The sequence below is a fragment of the Halictus rubicundus genome, chromosome 3 (assembly GCF_050948215.1).
Source record: "Halictus rubicundus isolate RS-2024b chromosome 3, iyHalRubi1_principal, whole genome shotgun sequence".
NCBI classification, from domain to species: domain Eukaryota; kingdom Metazoa; phylum Arthropoda; class Insecta; order Hymenoptera; family Halictidae; genus Halictus; species Halictus rubicundus.
In genome coordinates, this window is record NC_135151.1 from 19,993,581 (window position 1) to 20,011,495 (window position 17,915).

At 41.9% G+C, this 17,915-nt stretch overlaps 1 long non-coding RNA gene across 1 annotated transcript in view; it reads right to left on the bottom strand.

Moving 5' to 3' along the window:
- Window positions 1-3,616: 3,616 nt before the first annotated feature.
- The window catches only part of LOC143352926 (uncharacterized), an 83,385-nt gene continuing 69,086 nt past the window's right edge, over window positions 3,617-17,915 (bottom strand). The window contains exon 4 of the long non-coding RNA XR_013082020.1: window positions 3,617-4,281. This is a non-coding gene — a long non-coding RNA (uncharacterized LOC143352926). The remainder of the gene's footprint in view (window positions 4,282-17,915) is intronic.

Consider the following 17,915-nt stretch of genomic DNA (forward strand, 5'->3'; position numbering starts at 1 on the left):
TGTCGATATGAATCGTCGATTCCTTTCAATCGACTGGCGAATGGCTAACGGTATGAATGAAATGGTAAGCTACCGCGACGAGATATTGTTGTGTGCCGACAGGAATTCCGGGATTAAAGGGAGCCCAGGCGTTCCCGTGGAACTGGGGAACAAAGAAAGTGATAGCATATGCCAGCAGTTAATGAAGTTGTCCGGAGGAGTTGGGCGAACCACTCGATAGTTAAGACCCTTAAGAGCAACTATTTATGTTGAAGTTTGCACATTAATTCGGCTGTTGACCTAAGCTCCCCGAAGTTTCTCTGCTTGGAAGACATCCCTCAAAGTAACCGTTCGAATTTCCTTGGGAGGGGGGGGGGGGGGGAGAGGAAGCTGCCTGTGTCACACCACCATGTAAAAGGCTTTCATTACGCAAGCACTTTAGCGGAAGTTCTGCTGGATCGGCGGGACAACGGCGAAGAAACGCGCTCGCGAGGATTTCGGTGACCTGGCGAAATAATGTTAAGCTGCGGCCAGGGACCCCGGAGGGATCATTATGCCAGGATACGGTGCCAGCTGACGTTGAAGGATCGTCTCCGCTGATTGCTCGGTTCGAGAGCAACGCCTTTCCAACGGCGAAACTTTGTAATTCTGATGTGTATTGATTGGTAATATTTTCTACGCCACTACGAATTAATAACGTCGACGCTGCTTCGCACGATCTGCGAACGAAGGTCGCGGAGGGCACACGATGCATTCTCCTGCGCAAACATCCGAGAACTTTCGACTCGAAGGAACGTCGCGAATTAGTTAAAGTTTCAAGGGTACCCAGAATAAGAGACCTAACACTCGGCGGGGAAGCCCTTGCAGCGAGACCCACGTCAAACATTATAATTTAAAATTCTACGATCTATATTTTAAAGGGAAAAGTTTCCAAGAAAATCTCTGCAGGCGCGTTGATTAATTTATATAATTTGAAAATTATTTGAGTCATTTATACACAGGGCGTTCCACATAAATGGGAACACCTAAATATCTTTCGTATTTACAGTCCTCTCAGAAAACTTCAGAGGACAAAGTGACACTATTGCAGGGGGTAATTATAATGGTGAAGAAAAAAATTTTTTATGTCGTGTTTTTTCATGAAATTTCAAGGTCACCGATGGTTTTTTTTAATGGAATAGTATATTTTTTGACGATAGCATGATAGACAATAAAAAACTGAATTTAGTGGATACCACCTTTTTGACCTTGAAATGACCTTGAGCAAGAATAATCATGTTGAAGCGGATGAAATGTGGAAGTTTAAAACTTACGTGTTTCAGCAAAGATTGCGCGTTGTTTGCGTCGGGTTGACCTTTACATATCATAATAAATGTTCGAAATGTTGACCATCCTCATTTATGCAATATTGCAATCTTTTAATAAATGATCTGTAGGCATTGTCGATTTACCCTGTATTTTGAACATTATTTTTGGTGCGCAGATATGAGGGTCATTCTGTTTTGAATAATTACGAAATCAAAAACTCGAAACCGGTTATTTGACCTGCAGTGGTAGGTTCAGTACTTACCGAGATATTTTCGAGATAATTCGCCGTAAACTAAGCGCAGTTTCGTTTATGACGGCACGTTATGTTTCCGAGTATAGTTTTTGATAGATTTTAGATATTATCGACATGAGGCACCTTACTATCTCGTAATCGGTTCAGTCTCCCAAGCTCGGTGAACAGTAAAAGTTGTATATTGTGGAAGTTATTGCGAAAGATATTGCGGGCTACTTTTATGACCTTGTTTAGTAACAGTTCCAAATACGATATAATCATCGTTTACGGTGCATGCGATGACAATGCCGCGAGAACTGAAATATTATATGTCAAACTAAATATCCCGGTTCAAGTCGGTCGTCGCATTCTACTCTTTGAGATTCGGTAAAATGACGGAAGAGTATGTGTCCTTCGCCGTGCGAAAGCTTAATAAAATTGTAGAAAACGACGAATACTCCACTTTTGTTTTTGCACGGTACTCGGAAAATATCACATAATGTGAAACACAAAATCTCAGTTTCACAAATACATCCATAACTTCGCAAATGCATCCCGTATACAATGTTGCGAATGGTCACTGAATCGGATGCAAAATACAAATGGCACATTTGTAAAATTCATTTCATGAACTGTAGAAGCTATAATTAACAGATCGCAGGGAAGTAAATTTTGAAAATATGCACTACTGGGCACAACACGATCCTCGTTGCCTTCATGAAATCGACCGTCAACACCGGCGGAATGTCAATATTTGGTGCGACATAATTAGTGAGCAGATTATTGGACCGTATTTCATTAATGGGTCAAAAATACTCCACTTTCCTGTCCGAAGTATCGCCAGCTCTATTAGGAGACAAAATCAATGTTAACTAGTAATGAAACTTTGGTATCTTTTTTACGAGAGTAAAATACGATGCGGTAAAAAGAATTTCACCGTGATTTTCAAGATCAGGGACAATTTTATGTCAACTTTTCTTTACAGATCCTCACCGACCCGAAGTCATAGAATATGGCTACGATAGCTGAGATCAAACATTTCTTGCCATACCGATTTTTCAAAAAATCAATTTTATATGTAAAAATAATGTTTGCGGTTTCGTCGCTTTTAACTGTTCAGAAACGTACAACTTTCGCGAGATATGTTAAAGCTGCATATCTCATTACTTAGGTTAAAAGAATAATCGGAGAAGTGTAGGTCACTCGGAGAGGTTATAGATCATTAGGTTATTACATTAATGGATATGTATTATCGAAATAGGATACCAAGTTGCTGACCCACATACTAACTGACCGAATCAAATTCGCCGAGCCTGACGTAAAATCAAATTAGCTTGATTAAAATCACGATCAACCGGATCAATCCGGTACAGGTTATTATTAAAATAAACCTGTTATTTTGAGCTTTATCAAATAATTACTTTTTAAAATAATTAGTCTCTCCATCTCGAAGACTTCACTGTAACGCAGGGAGTTCTAGCATTGGTCTCCTTCCCCGCTTAGGTGCTTCCCCCACTTTTAGACTTCATCGTTATGTAGTAGTGTGTAACAGTGTCGCCAGATGAGGGGAGGGAGACATGAAGTATATCGATGACCCTTCTTCCGCAATCAGGAGACACAAAGGTTGCAGATTTATACTCTCGCTTTTTGACGTACAACAGATGCCAGGTTATACTTATTATACCTACATGTAATTATACTAATTAGCCGCCTGCAACTGTGATTAGTGATTCATCAACGCAAGAACATAGTCAAAGATTGTTTCAACCACCCGCATACAATTTCTGATAACAAATAGCTTAAAGATTTTACGTATTGATAAAAGAAAAAATAAGTAGATGAGATATAAAACAGTAAGAATTGAAATATAGAACAGTAAGAGTTTTTGTTCCGTTGCTAATCAGACGAGGTCGATGGCGTGAAGCGTTTATCAATAACAACGATCACAATGTAATTCCAAAAAATCCCGTTCAAACTCGTAGAAATTTGTTGTCAAATAACACGACATTCCGCTCTTTTTCCAAGCTCACTGATCCTTGAATAACCTTGTACTGACCTTTATTGTATATGTTGTGAAGGCTACGCTTTCGAGTGACCTTCAGAAGGTTTTAGCCGCAGTTCAAAGACTGTTCAAAATAGATTAACCCTTCGAGGTCCATTTCGAGTGTACCTCTACGTGCAACATCAACTAAAAGTTGCTGGTTGTTGCTTCCGCGTGGACGGTAGCTTTACCGGAATTAGTCATGGTCGAGAACCACGCTCGTAAGACAGGGCGCCATCGTTTGACTGTCAACGGGAGCCGAAAGAGCAAGTTGTTTGCGCCTTTGGCCTGGTCCGAGACATTCAGTGGGGGGGGGGGGGTTCATCAAGTTCGTTGGAATTACCGGAACGATGGTGCGCAGAGCGACGGTAGACATGCGTGTTTTCTCAGTCGCGGGTGGAATATTTGCACGATGTAACGGCGAGAGCCGGGTAAATATTTAGGATGCACGCTACTCGCCGCAATTTCCTCGTGTCGGAGCCTCCGGTCCCGAAGTGAGAATACAACGCAATTTCCACTTTACCGTCAACTTTCCTCCGTCATCAGCGAGAGCGAGCTGCCGCGCCGGGGAGGAAGAATAGCGCTGGAAGCGGTTTTAACGGAAAGCTCGTCCAAGATGACGATACTCGATTAAGTTTCGCCGACCCGCATCTTGTAGCAGCTTCGGCATTCGTTGGTAATGGTAAGTAATTTAACTCGACAGTCCTGTGCCGCGCATCGGCTGAAATAATGGCGGAAAAAAAGATTAGGCCGGGATAACGAAGTCAACGGAAACTACGAGTACTAATGTGTATTCGTCCTGAAACTTACCGTTGCTGAGATATTTGACTGTTTTCATGAAGAATGATCGAAATGTCGGCCATCTGCAACCTTGTAGTCTTTGAACTGTTGCGTCCCTTACAGGTCTTATTGTTGGGGCGTCTATTGTATCACACGCTGCGATAATTCGTTGCTTCGTGTTGTTGGTGCAACTCGATACACAAAATTTTTCATGTTTCCAATAAGAAAAAATCTAGGGGTGTTAAATCTGGACTTTGTGCTGGCCAGCAAATAGTGCCACAGCGTCCCATCCATCGATTTCGGAATATTTCGTTAAGTGTAGTTCTCACCTTTCGAGCATAGTGTGTTGGACATCGTGCTGATACCACATTGTCTGACGAGCGCTTAATGGCACGTTATCTAATAAATTTGGCAATGTATTTCTTAAGAACGTATCATATTTTTGACCAGCAAAAGTGCCGTCAATGAAACATAGCCCAATTATTTGTTGCCCTATGATTCCACACCATTAATGGACCAGCGTCTTTGATGATCAATTTCTCGTAGCCAGTGAGGATTTTGTATTGACCAATAATGCGTGTTATGTAAATTAACGCGCCCGGTGCTGGTAAAGGTAGCCTCATCGGTAAATAGTATTAAAGAGAAGAAAAGTGGATTGATTTGTAGCTGCTCTTGAGCCCATCCACAAAATCTAACACGATTCACATAATCCCTGTCATGCAATTTCCGGTGAAGGTTAACGTGGCACGGATGATATTTGCGACGAGTGAGAATTCGTGATGCACTACTTTTGCTGACTTCAGATTCGCGCTGAATCTGACGTACGAGGATTACGATGTACCATTGCAACAACATTAATTTCATTATCTTCATCAGTGCATACTATTTACGATTCATCTTGCCAACAGTGAGACATCCAGTTTCCTTTAACTTGTTACACAATCTTGCAAAAATCTTGTGTGAAGGGCATATGCGGTTTGGACATCTTTCACCGTACAAATTTCGAGCCACAATGGCGTTTCTCTTACTTCCTCCATAAATTAGAAGCATCTCTAATTGTTCTTCAAATGAAAATTTCACATTGACTATCTTATGTTCGCTAACTGAGGAACTGACTGACACTGAGGGACGTCGAAGGCCTACCAATGTTTACATTTGACGTGAACATAGCCTTCAATACGTTCCATAATGAAAGTAATAGAATATAAACAGTCAAATATCTCAGCAACGGTAAGTTTTACGACAAATACACTTTAGCACTTTTATGCTCAGAATACGGGAATCTATCGAAATCGGGCGTAAAAATTGGACATTCCATTAAAAAAAAACAGAGGTGACCTCTATATCTCCTCCACTTGCAAGAATCTAATATAACTTCTGTAAGTCCTGTTCTGTAAGTTCTGTTTTCCTCGTATTGTTTAAAATAACCAAGATATTCAAGTGGACAGAGCTGGTGGGACACGCGGTATATTCCCTTTTATCAGTTTCTGAACGGCAGGACGATCGCAGGCAATAAAAATTCTAGTTTTAGGTGACGATGAGAAACGTTGGCAGATGAGAATCCGCGGTAGAAATGTTGCGCGAAACGAGGAGGGAAAAGGAAAGTTTCTGGTCGTTGCGATACATTTGCCGATTAAACTATCCCCTTAACATAGTATCAACGATCCGGTCCCGTCCCCTATCGGCCTGTTAAAACAGCGCCTCCCCTCGCACAGCCGGTCGCCGGTCGCGTCGTAACGTTTAATCCGGTTTCAATGGAGTACAACGCGGTTCGATTAAATTTCAGGGTAATAGTTTAACTGGCCGCCACCACTGGACAACCCGGTTTCTTTGCTCTGTTTTTCCGCTAAATGCAACTGACACCGGTAATACCGTTCCTATTGTCATTACAATAATCGTTATCGCGAACAGTCGTTAAGTTGTCGCGCTATATCACGGTTACCGGCACCGTCGAACGCTCCACCGTAGTTTTATTCCGGCGCGCACCGCTCCCGGTTTCCGACCGCCATTTTGCCCCGGAACTACGCGAGTGTTTACCGGGGTGCTTCAGACTGAATTACCGTCGATAGTGAAACACTGGACTCGTCCCGGGGACACCGGGCCGGAACAACAAAAAGCCCCCGGGACTATCGGTGAAAGATCCCCACTTGACAGTCGGAATCCCGTCGAAAGACAAGGGAAACCAGTGTTCGAGCCTGGCTTACGACCACATCTTTAACCGATACCTCGACGAAATTTCATTTAACCGGTATTTGCCGTTCTCTCTCTCTCTCTCTCTCTCTCTCTCTCTCTTTCTCCCGGTTCTCATTCTTTTCTACTACTTTCCGAGCCGATGGTTCGCTCCCACACCTCCGCTGTCGTGGCAGGTGGTGATCTCGATGGGAAGCTAGGAGAGTTCTTTTGCGGCACGGCTACACCGTGCACGACCTCTTCTCTCATTATCACTCTTCCGCGATCCCGTTCGAATTCAGACAGTCATCGAAGACAGGGTGACTTTCAACGACACGGTCCGAGAGCACACCGCACGTCAAGACTCGATCGGGAACGCCGGTTGATTCGCGTGTTATTTCCTGCGTCGCAGGAAAAATCCATTTTCCATCCGAGTAGAGCACTCGACGCCTCGGAGTCCGTCTCCTTCGCTTGCGTTTCACGTTCGGAGACTGTCAGCCGTTAGTTTCTTATATCGATCAACCGTGACACACTCCGAACGATATTTGGAACTGGTTTCTTCTTCGGAAAAATAGCTTGTCGACGCGAGTCCCACCGGCGTGTATGCGCAGCTGTGTGCGGGTAAACTTTGGTTACCGCGGATAAGAAATTTCGACTATTCGAATATATCGATTGCAGAAATTTAATTTAACTTAAAGAACATGTACAATATAAATGTACCTTTCCATTTGTATTTTATTAAATTATAATGGCGTAAGTCTGTTTATCTGTTATTTAAAGAACATGTACAATATAAATATACCTTTCCATTTGTATTTTATTAAATTATAATGGCGTAAGTCTGTTTATCTGTTATTTAAAAATCATGTACAATGTAAATATACCTTTCCATTTGTATTTTATTAAATTATAATGGCGTAAGTCTGTTTATCTGTTATTTAAAGAACATGTACAATATAAATATACCTTTCCATTTGTATTTTATTAAATTATAATGGCGTAAGTCTGTTTATCTGTTATTTAAAAATCATGTACAATGTAAATATACCTTTCCATTTGTATTTTATTAAATTATAATGGCGTAAGTCTGTTTATCTGTTATTTAAAAATCATGTACAATGTAAATATACCTTTCCATTTGTATTTTATTAAATTATAATGGCGTAAGTCTGTTTATCTGTTATTTAAAGAACATGTACAATATAAATATACCTTTCCATTTGTATTTTATTCAATTATAATGGCATATGTCTGTTTATCTGTTATTTAAAGATCATGTACAATATAAATATACCTTTCCATTTGTATTTTATTAAATTATAATGGCGTATGTCTGTTTATCTGTTATTTAAAGAACATGTACAATATAAATATACCTTTCCATTTGTATTTTATTAAATTACAATCTCATAAGTCTGTTTATCTGTTATTTAAAGAACATGTACAATATAAATATACCTTTCCATTTGTATTTTATTAAATTACAATGGCATAAGTCTGTTCATCTGTTATTTAAAGAACATGTACAATATAAATATACCTTTCCATTTGTATTTTATTAAATTACAATCTCATAAGTCTGTTTATCTGTTATTTAAAGAACATGTACAATATAAATATACCTTTCCATTTGTATTTTATTAAATTATGACGGTATAAATCTTCTTTTAATTTTCTTCAAGTACTTCGAGTGTGCTAATTGCACATTCTGACATTTTCGTATATGCGGTGATAAGCCTGCAATTCTTTGTGCAAATCTGTGTTAATATGTTCAAGGCCGCGTAAATTGTATTTAGTTCTATGTTTGGTGAGGAGGTCGCGTCAGTTATTAAATATAACTCCAACCGTGGAGTGGACAGTACAAAAAAAAAAAACAATTCCAATCGTGACAAAAATCATTCGATCAAACGTCTATTATTATCATTATTCGGAGTCGCCGGATTAAGACTTGTCTCCCCACTCTACCTTCCCCCTCCACGACGTCATTCCCCCACTCTTCCGCCACGGCTTGGTCGCGTGTCGCGTTTCGTCTCTATCGTGTATTTGTCACAATGCCACGCGACTAATCCGGTACTGGCACAGAGAGGGTAACTTTTCCCCCCAATTCGGGTCAATCAATTAAAACATTGTCTTGAGGAAGGGTAATCAATGATGACAGCGACGAAGACTAATGCGGCAGAGGGGTGAGAACTCTTCCACGGAAATACATGCACATTGTTTAAAATTTTATATAATATCCATCTAAGAAATATGAGTCACATGAACATGGTACTTGTACGGAAAAGGAAAAGGTAAAAAATAGCGGTTTTTTATTTTTTTAACTATGTGCCCCGCACTTTGAAAAATCTGAAAAAATTATATGCTGACAACCATAACCAGATGCTAAAACTGTAAAAATATGAACTTAGTATCTCATACCTTCTACAAGAAATCGGCGTTTCAAAGCTTTTCTTATTTTATAAAATTCGGATTCGGGGCTAAAAATTCGGACAAAATTCATAGATGTGCATTCTAATACCTAAAGTATGCCAGATTTTCTTCAGAATTTTCAGTTGAGGAGGATGAGAGAAATTACGGTAAAACCTGATTTTCTTTGTCGCCCCGTTATTACCCCCCGTGGCGACATATAGGGTTGAAAATTGGCACGAGGTATTTTCTTTGGATAAGCTATCGAATACCGCAAATGACACCCTTTACACCCTGGCGACACCCTTTCCCAAAAGTGCGCCATTAAAAACTCGATAAACAATGTAAAAATGTAGAACCCTCCATTTTTGACAGGTCACGTAAATCTAATATTAATAACAACAGATGTCACGGAAGTAGCCGGAAGATCCGAGAGGAAAAATTTGAGAAACATTTTGTCTTTATCGCAGTGAAAAATCGTGAGTGAAAAGCGCACTCGGCTGTATGAATTTTGCACAGGAGATTATCGTACGGTACGCGCAGAAAACGGAATGGTCGTTTACCTGGAGAACACTTAATCATGTTCCGGACGTTCATTCAAAGTAGACGCGGGCTGATTTCGAAATTCGGTAGACGAAATACGAATTTGATCGATTCGAATTGGAATTTTGAATATCCTAAGACCAGCTAATAGATGTTCGATGGAAATAGGAACGGCTATGAAAGCCGCCGGCTCATGGAACGGAGTCGTTTTGATCGTGTGTTCTGGCGAAACGCGCAAAAAAATTATGCGAATTCGATTGGAAAATTTCACCATACCCCCAATATTTTCCAGATATTGCCCCGACGAAGTATACCCTCGTTCAGGCACTACAACATTTTTTAACGGAAAAAAAAAAAGAATCCCACCATATCGAACACATAAAAAGGAACGTCGAAAAGCAACGCAATCAATAGACCGCGGATCTTTTTTGTAAAACAAGAATTATCTGCGCCAGATATAAGAGAAATGAGCAAGATAAAAATTTCTTTAATAATTTTAATAAGTTGGGCTCGGTGCATCGGTATTCTTAAATTCTTTTTATATTTGTATATTTCCAGGATTTTAAATACCGATAAATTTTTGTTATAAATCATAAAATCTGCAGTTCATCTAATTATCAGAGCATTAAACGGTGCGAACTAATGGGCCAATTAATACTCATCGGCGGCGACAAAAACTGAAAGTTAAAGTCCCCGGAATATTACTGTTAATTTGATTGTAAAATTTCCAAGACAAATTCCAACACTTTCAAAGTCCGAAGTACACGTACAATCACCACTGTGCGAACATCGAGTTTTATAATTACAAATTTGTTCCACGTGTTCGTTAGCCATTCCAGAACGAAATACTAGGAAACTTTGAAGGCTTCCCGCAGAATGTACGGTGCACGCAATCTAATAGGCCGCTGATTATTATAAATATGCAGCGTAATATCGCATCCAGTTTTTTGCCGCTCATTTTGTGGAATTGGACGAAACAGCTTCGATAAAACAGCGAGGCCGGACGCGAAGTGATTAAATCGCCCGAACCGCGTTATATACTTCAAAAAAGGGCCTCGCTAATTTGTATCGGAACGATGTGTTTTCGATAAGGGACGGCCTGCCGTTGCGCTCGATGACGACTTTCGCGATAAACCGTGGATTAAACCGGTTACCATCAACCCTTTGCTTCGCGCTCAACGGAAACGACGGATAGCCGTAGCAATTACGTTAATTGTGCCATCGAAATTAACCACGACAATGATGCCTCGAATTGCTCCGAAAACATTTCGCGTAATAATCGTCTTCCATCGCGTCTAATTTCATCCTGGAATTTCTTCAATTCAATTTGTAACGATTCCAGCGAAAGCAATAATCGTGAAAATTTTCAATCGTATTGTTAACAGACCGACTCTAATGTTACACTGACACGTTTCAGGAATAGCGCGTGTGCTTTATTTTGAGGAGGTCTCAATCTAGGAAAAATCGATTTCATCTTACATTTTTCACTTATTTGACGTTTATCATCCAGGCCTTGGCGACATATACAGAGGAATCACTGTATATAGTTTTCTTAGCCGATGGAATGTCTAATTCCAACAGAATTTTTCGAGAGCTGCTACGTGAAGCAATGTTGCCGCTACTAATATTTGTCCGGCGGATGTATATAACAAATTGCGAAAACCGCTAACTTATTTATTTTTTCAGAAAGAAAATCCTGAAAATCATCTTTACCTTTCTGGACCGAAACGTCCGTTTAAGGCGTTCATGAATTTACGAAATTGTTTTTCGTTCTGCCCGATGAATCTCTGTACGGTTTTGTGTGCGCTTGGGAGAATAGCGAAGCTGGAAAATCTGTTTGTGGTCAAAGAGCGTGAACAAATACCGGGCCATCAGGAGTGCAAACGCGTCTTTGTTTAAACAGCCGCGGCCCGTTGACAGAGAACACCGAATAAAATAAAATTTGGTGAAAGGTAATTGCGCGAAATCGGATATTTATCATAAATCGAAACGTCACGGAACGGATATCGTGATCGAAATGAATTTTCATTTCGGCGCGGCCGGACGTTCGAACGAAAAGCAGATTGTTTCAGAAAACAAGATTATTAATCAAACGCGCGCGCACACTGCAACCAAATTAATTGCCGCGACTGTTGACCCTGGTGCCGCAATCTCAGTAATATTGACGGGATAAAAGTGTGCGCGTATAACCGGACGTATAAATTTCATTAATCGTTTCGCTTTATTCTTTCCAAGTACGATTGGGTTCGATTGAAGACCAACAAATTGATCCAGCTATCCTTGCCACCGTCCTGTGCACCCCATTGACTTCAAATCGGCCCATGAAATGGCGCGCACTTTGTCCCCGTTTTAGCGTTGATTAACACGGCCTTGTCACGCATACGGTTATAATAGTACGTTTATAATCAAATGTGTGCGTGCATTATCGCCGGCAGGATATTCAAACTCCAATAAATGTGACACACGTGCACATTGGTCGCAGCAGAGATAGGTACGTGGCCGTTGATATACCTGGTAATACGATGGCCGCCATTGGTCCCGTTAACGAAGCTTGATGTCGCGCTAATAAAGAATTCTGATTGTCACGCCGTATTCCCGCGAAACAACGCGCACGCGCGGATCTGCACAAAGAGAGAAAAAGAAAGGCCGAGAGAGAGAGAGAGAGAGAGAGAGAGAGAGAGAGAGAGAGAGAGAGAGAGAGCGATGATAGCGTGAAAGGTACTGCGGAATTGTCTGATCCGTCAGGGTTTCGCCGAATCGCTTTAAAAGGCCCTCATAAAATATTCAATCGAAGCCAGATATAAAAGAAGGAATGTCTAATGACACTCTCGAAATGGAGCTCATCGCAAGGTCCTCCCAGTTCAAATCCCCGGCGCAGAAGTTGGGTCTGAGGGGCCAATAAAGAAAATTGTTACTTATTCAACTTCTCTGAATTCCTTAAGGGGGCCGGCATGGTTTGAAATCCATATACGTATGCAAGGGTCAAAATCTAGACAAATTGCCTCTTCAATATTGCAATGAGCAGTTTGGAAGTGGTCAATTGTGTTTCCTAAAAGTCCAATCTACGTCTGTATGGAGCCCAAATTGCGAATTTCTACCTCATCGTGGAGTAATTTGTAATATTCGGCAGAAAATTCGAATTCTGAAGCAAGTATGACGTCACAAGATGGCTGCCGCTGAGAGGTTCTCTTAATTTCGAGAGATTTAGTGTTCGTATCGAAAAAAGGCTCTATACAGACGTAGCAAAGACATGTACAAACACGGTGGTAAGCATTTTTAATTGATTACTTACTTATTTAAGACGTAAAATGTCTAGAAAAAAAGGCACAGCGTAACATAGCGTGACAGTCAAGGCCAAATGCCTGCCGGCCCCCTTAAGCACGTGCGCTTTTTGAACTGGAGCGATCAGTGCGACGACATAACGTCATCAGAAAGAGCTGTATTTATTAAGGAAAGTGCGTATAGGAGATTTCCTGTCTGCGCTTCGCTGAAAGTTCTACCAACTATGTCAAATGTAAACATCGGTAGGCATTCGAAGTCTCTTAGTATCAGTCAGTTTCTCAGTTAGCGAACATAAGAATATGAAATTTTCATTCGAAGAACAATTAGAGATGCTTCTAATTTATGGGGAAAGTAAGAGAAACGCAATTGTCCCACAAGATTTTTGAAAGATTGTGTAAAAAATTAAAAGAAACTGGAAGTCCCGCTGTTCGTAAGATCAATCGTGGAAAGCCTGCAGTGATGAAGATAACGAATGTTGTTGCAATGGTACAACCCTCATATCAGTGTACGTCAGATTCAGCGCGAACCTGAAGTCAGCAAAAGTAGTGCATCACGAATTCTCACTCGTCGCAAATATCATCCGTGCCACGTTAGCCTTCACCGGAAATCACATGACATGGATTATGTGAATCGTGTTAGATTTTGTGGATGGGCTCAAGAGCGGCTACAAATCAATCCACTTTTTTTCTCTTTAATACTATTTACCGATGAGGCTGCCTTTACCAGCACCGGGCGCGTTAATTTACATAACACGCATTATTGGTCAGTACAAAATCCTCACTGGCTACGAGAAATTGATCATCAGACCCTGGTCCATTAATGGTGTGGAATCATAGGGCAACAAATAATTGGACCTTGTTTCATTGACGGTACTTTTACTGGTCACAAATATGATACGTACTTATGAAATACATTGCCATATTTATTAGAAAACGTGCCATTAAGCGCTCGTCGGACAATGTGGTATCAGCACGATGTCCAACACACTATGCTCGAAGGGTGAGAAGTACACTTAACGAAATATTCCGAAATCGATGGATAGGACGCGGTGACACTATTTGCTGGCCAGCACGAAGTCCAGATTTAACAGCCCTAGATTTTTCTTGTGGGGAACATTGAAAAATATTGTGTATCGAGATGCACCAACAACTCCGGAAGATACGAAGCAACGAATTATCGCAGTACGTGCTACAATGGACGCTCCAACAATGAGACGTGTAAGAGACGCAACAGTTGAAAGACTATAACGCTGCATCGCTACAGATGGCCGACATTTCGAACATTCTTCACGAAAACAGTCAAATGTTTCAGCAACGGTAAGTTTTAGGACAAATACACTTCGGTATTTAAGGTACTCCACTTGCAAGAATATCATTTATACCATATTCTGTAGTTTCTTAAATCGTACAACTTCTGTAAGTAACATTTTCTCGTATTGTTTGAAATAACGAAGATATTCAAGTGGACAGAGTTTGTGGGACACACTGTATGTCAAAAACACATGAAGGTCCTTCATGTGTTTCAGGTCCAGCGAAGTTCTAGAGGCCTCGGTTCGTGACCCCTCGCGGGACATTTCTGCGACGTTTATCCGCTAGGCATTCGGGACATATATAGAGTAAACGCTTTATTACTTAATTCCTGATGATCCAATGATTACCTATATCGCCTCTCACCATTTTTGCATCAAGCAGGCTCATTTAAATAAAATTCTTCTTTTCAATATATTAGGTCGTCCCATAAGTTCGTGCCGCAGAAATTTTATAGTGACGGTATGATGTCTTTGCCAAAAATGTCAGAACAGGTTGTGGAACGAAAGGGTGATTACATATTTTATTTTTAGAATTTAAATGGTACAAGCAGTAAACGGCACGAACTTATCGGACGACCTAATATTATGTATCAAATGGATCAAAGTTAGCCTAATAATGGTCACACGAAACGCTCGATACAATGAAAGGTGTGAAAAGCGATCCACAGCAGTTGCTGGCAGCGTCACTATTTCCTGTCGATTATTCAGAGGTTAATCGGCGCGTCTAAAGCCGATGAATCGGTCGTTTTGAGCGAGTCGATAAACATAATTAATCTCGGCGAAGTGATCGTCGTATAAAACTTGGCCGGCGCGGCGTCGGCGTCGGCGTCGGCGTCGGCGTCGGCGTCGGCGTCGGGGTAACGCGAACTAATTCCATTATACCCGGGGTGCTCGAACGACCTATCTTGAAGCGGTGCTCGTTAGGCGGCGATAACGGGGCTCGGTTTTCCAAGTTCCGCGGGATTTTCGTCGCCGTGGGCGTTCGCGCGTCAACGGCCGCCCGGGAATGATCAATCTCGGTCTGTCCCGGCGACAGGGCGTGCAAGATTTTCGGCGGGACCCCGGAGTACTACAAAGGACCGGGTCCATTCAAACCGGTCGATAAATCTTCATCGTGTCGGATGGCAGGCTCGAGTCTTCCGCTGGCGAATGAAATTAGGAGGGTGACTTACGAGTTTCGCCGTGGCACTCTTCGCCGGGGATACCCTTTATCTTGGCCCGGGACCGGGGCCGTACGTCGCCAATAAGCGGCGGCAGGACTCGAACACACATAGAGACCGAGGGAATCGTTTGTTTCACTTTACAGGCGTTCCGTGCAGGCCAATGGAGGCTGGCCCGAGATAATGGCGGGGCAAACTCGCCACGCGAACCAGTACAGCCTCTCTGCCCTCGTAACTGCGAAAAGAGACCGGGAGAGAAAACGCGGAGGAGAGAGAGAGAGAGAGAGAGAGAGTGATAGAGAGAAAGTGGCGGGGCGAGAGAGTAGAGAGAGAGAGAGAGAGAGAGTAGCAGGTGAGAGGAAAAAGCGAGAAAACGGAAGAAAAAGGTTGCGAGCAAGGTGGAGGGGTCACGGGACGGGAGGGGAGGCAGGCCATAAAGTGAAAATCCGGAGGTACACCGTGACTAGTACAAATTTCATCCTCGCGGCAGGAATACCGGAGCTGGCTTTGTGGAAATCAATATCGCGACCCGTCGCTGAAAAATCTGATGGTCTATTTTTTGCCACCTCTGGCGCGCGTCGGATCGTCGCAGCCACGCACGCCGACCAATTAATCCGCGAGCCCAATTAAACAACCGTACGAATCCGCCGTTTAATTTGACTCCGGAAAACTTTCATCTTGGAGGCTGCCTTGGTGTTCGACGCGCTCCATCCCCCGCCGCGGGGTCCTCTAGCTAACCGCGTTTCGAGGGGATTTTATTACCCGGCAAGCGCGAAACCTCGGATCGATACCGATTACTTCGAATTAGAGCGAATAATCTGGAAAGATAGTTCGACCTCTGGGTTAAGGGTGGGGGTTGAAAGAAGTTCGACGGCGGGTGAACGTCCTTCGGACGTCAACGCGAGAAGGGATGGGAGGAAGGAAGGAAGGGTGGCGGTAATCCTGTTGGAGATTCGACTGAAGAATTTTGTCGCGGGACAAAGAAAACCGACTACTTGAAATGATAACGCAAGAAGCTTCTCCTGCGGCGGGCAACCGGCAGGATGAAAGGGTGGAATAATTTGCTTTCGCTTTCGCCGGCGCGGCGCACGGCGCACGGCAACCACCTTCGAGTAAGACGAATTTCGGGAATGTTCTCACGAGCCCGTCTGCGGCCGGGTAATACATTTAAATATCCTTTCTGGAAAAGGTTCTACGTGAACCGACTGCGCTCGAATTCGCAGCGAGATTAAGTATTACCATTCCTCGTCCAGGGTGGAACAAATGACTGGCGTTAGACCGATAAAAATTCATTGCCGGCGTCTTGAGGCCGCGCTTTAGCAACGAAATTGGCACACGGACGCGTGAGCTGTTTGCTAATCTGCCCCGGCTCCCGTCCCCGGCCGAAATGTTTAAAGCTAGTAGGTCGGTAAACGAAAGAATTTCGTAGACGGCGAAGCTGAATAAAATGGCGAGCTACGTGCCCGGTTCGAACACCGTTGCGCCCCTGCGCGCACAATTCTAAAATCACTCGCACGTACTTTGCAAAAAACTTGAGAGACCATTCGCAATCACCATCGTGAAAACAGTCGAAAAATAGGAAAAACAGAAAAGCGACGCGAGGAGACGCGTTTCATTTATATTAGGGCTACCCATACAGTGACTCCCACTAATATTCGGACGATTTTAAAAATCGCATAACTTTGTCGGTATTGGACTATACAACTTGAATTTTTTTGAGAAGTTGGAATAAATGTCTGAACAAAATGTCTGATTAAAATTGCGATTTGGCGACATTGCGGAGAAAGTACTAAAAGTTGTATTTTGCAACTTTTTTAGGCGAGCTTATATCAAAAATTTAAAAAGTACGTTTTGTACATCTGTATCGATTATACATATTTGGAATATTGCATCTAAATCGGTTAACGTTGCAATGAGCTGCAAACGTTTGACGATAAAAACTTAAGGGTAAAGTGGCAGAATTTTGGCCTTGTCAGGGAATTTCGCCCTAATGTGATCATTTTGAAACATATGTAGCTCACTGCAACGTTGATCGATTTTGATGAACTTCTCAGAATATGTATAATTCATACAGACCTACAAATCGTGCTTTCTAAATGTTCAATGTAAGTACACATAGAAAAGTTGCAAAATACAACTTTTAGTATTTCCTTGCAATTTCGACCAATTGCAATTTTTGTAAAATATTTTTCTCACATTATGTAGCAAACCAATTGTGCTAACTTCTTAACCAGTTAGCTGTTGCGACCTCTTTGAAAAATGTGTACCTAAGTTGCGTCGCAAAAATTAACCGCTGTTCGAATTATAGCTGCTTTGACGAGTATACTCGTCATGACACAAAATATTGCCATTTCTTCATGACGAGTATACTCGTCAAACACAGTTAACTGGTTAAAAAAATTCAAGTAGAATGGTCCAATGTTAACAAAGTTATACGACTTTTAAAAGCGTCCGAATATTAGTGGGAGTTAGTGTAAGTAATCCATTATTTGCAAAGAATTTGTTTTGCATTTAGTTCTGTACCGATCGTTGAAAAGGAAACGCGTATTCTTTTACAGTTTTCGGTGAAGCAGCCTGTGTTCAAAATATTCTAAAAAGTATAATTTTTTTTTTACAATAATAAAATGGCGGCCGTACCTTCCGAGGATCAGATTCGTCATTGCATACTTTTTCATTTTCATGCGGGATTTAATGTAACAACAAAGG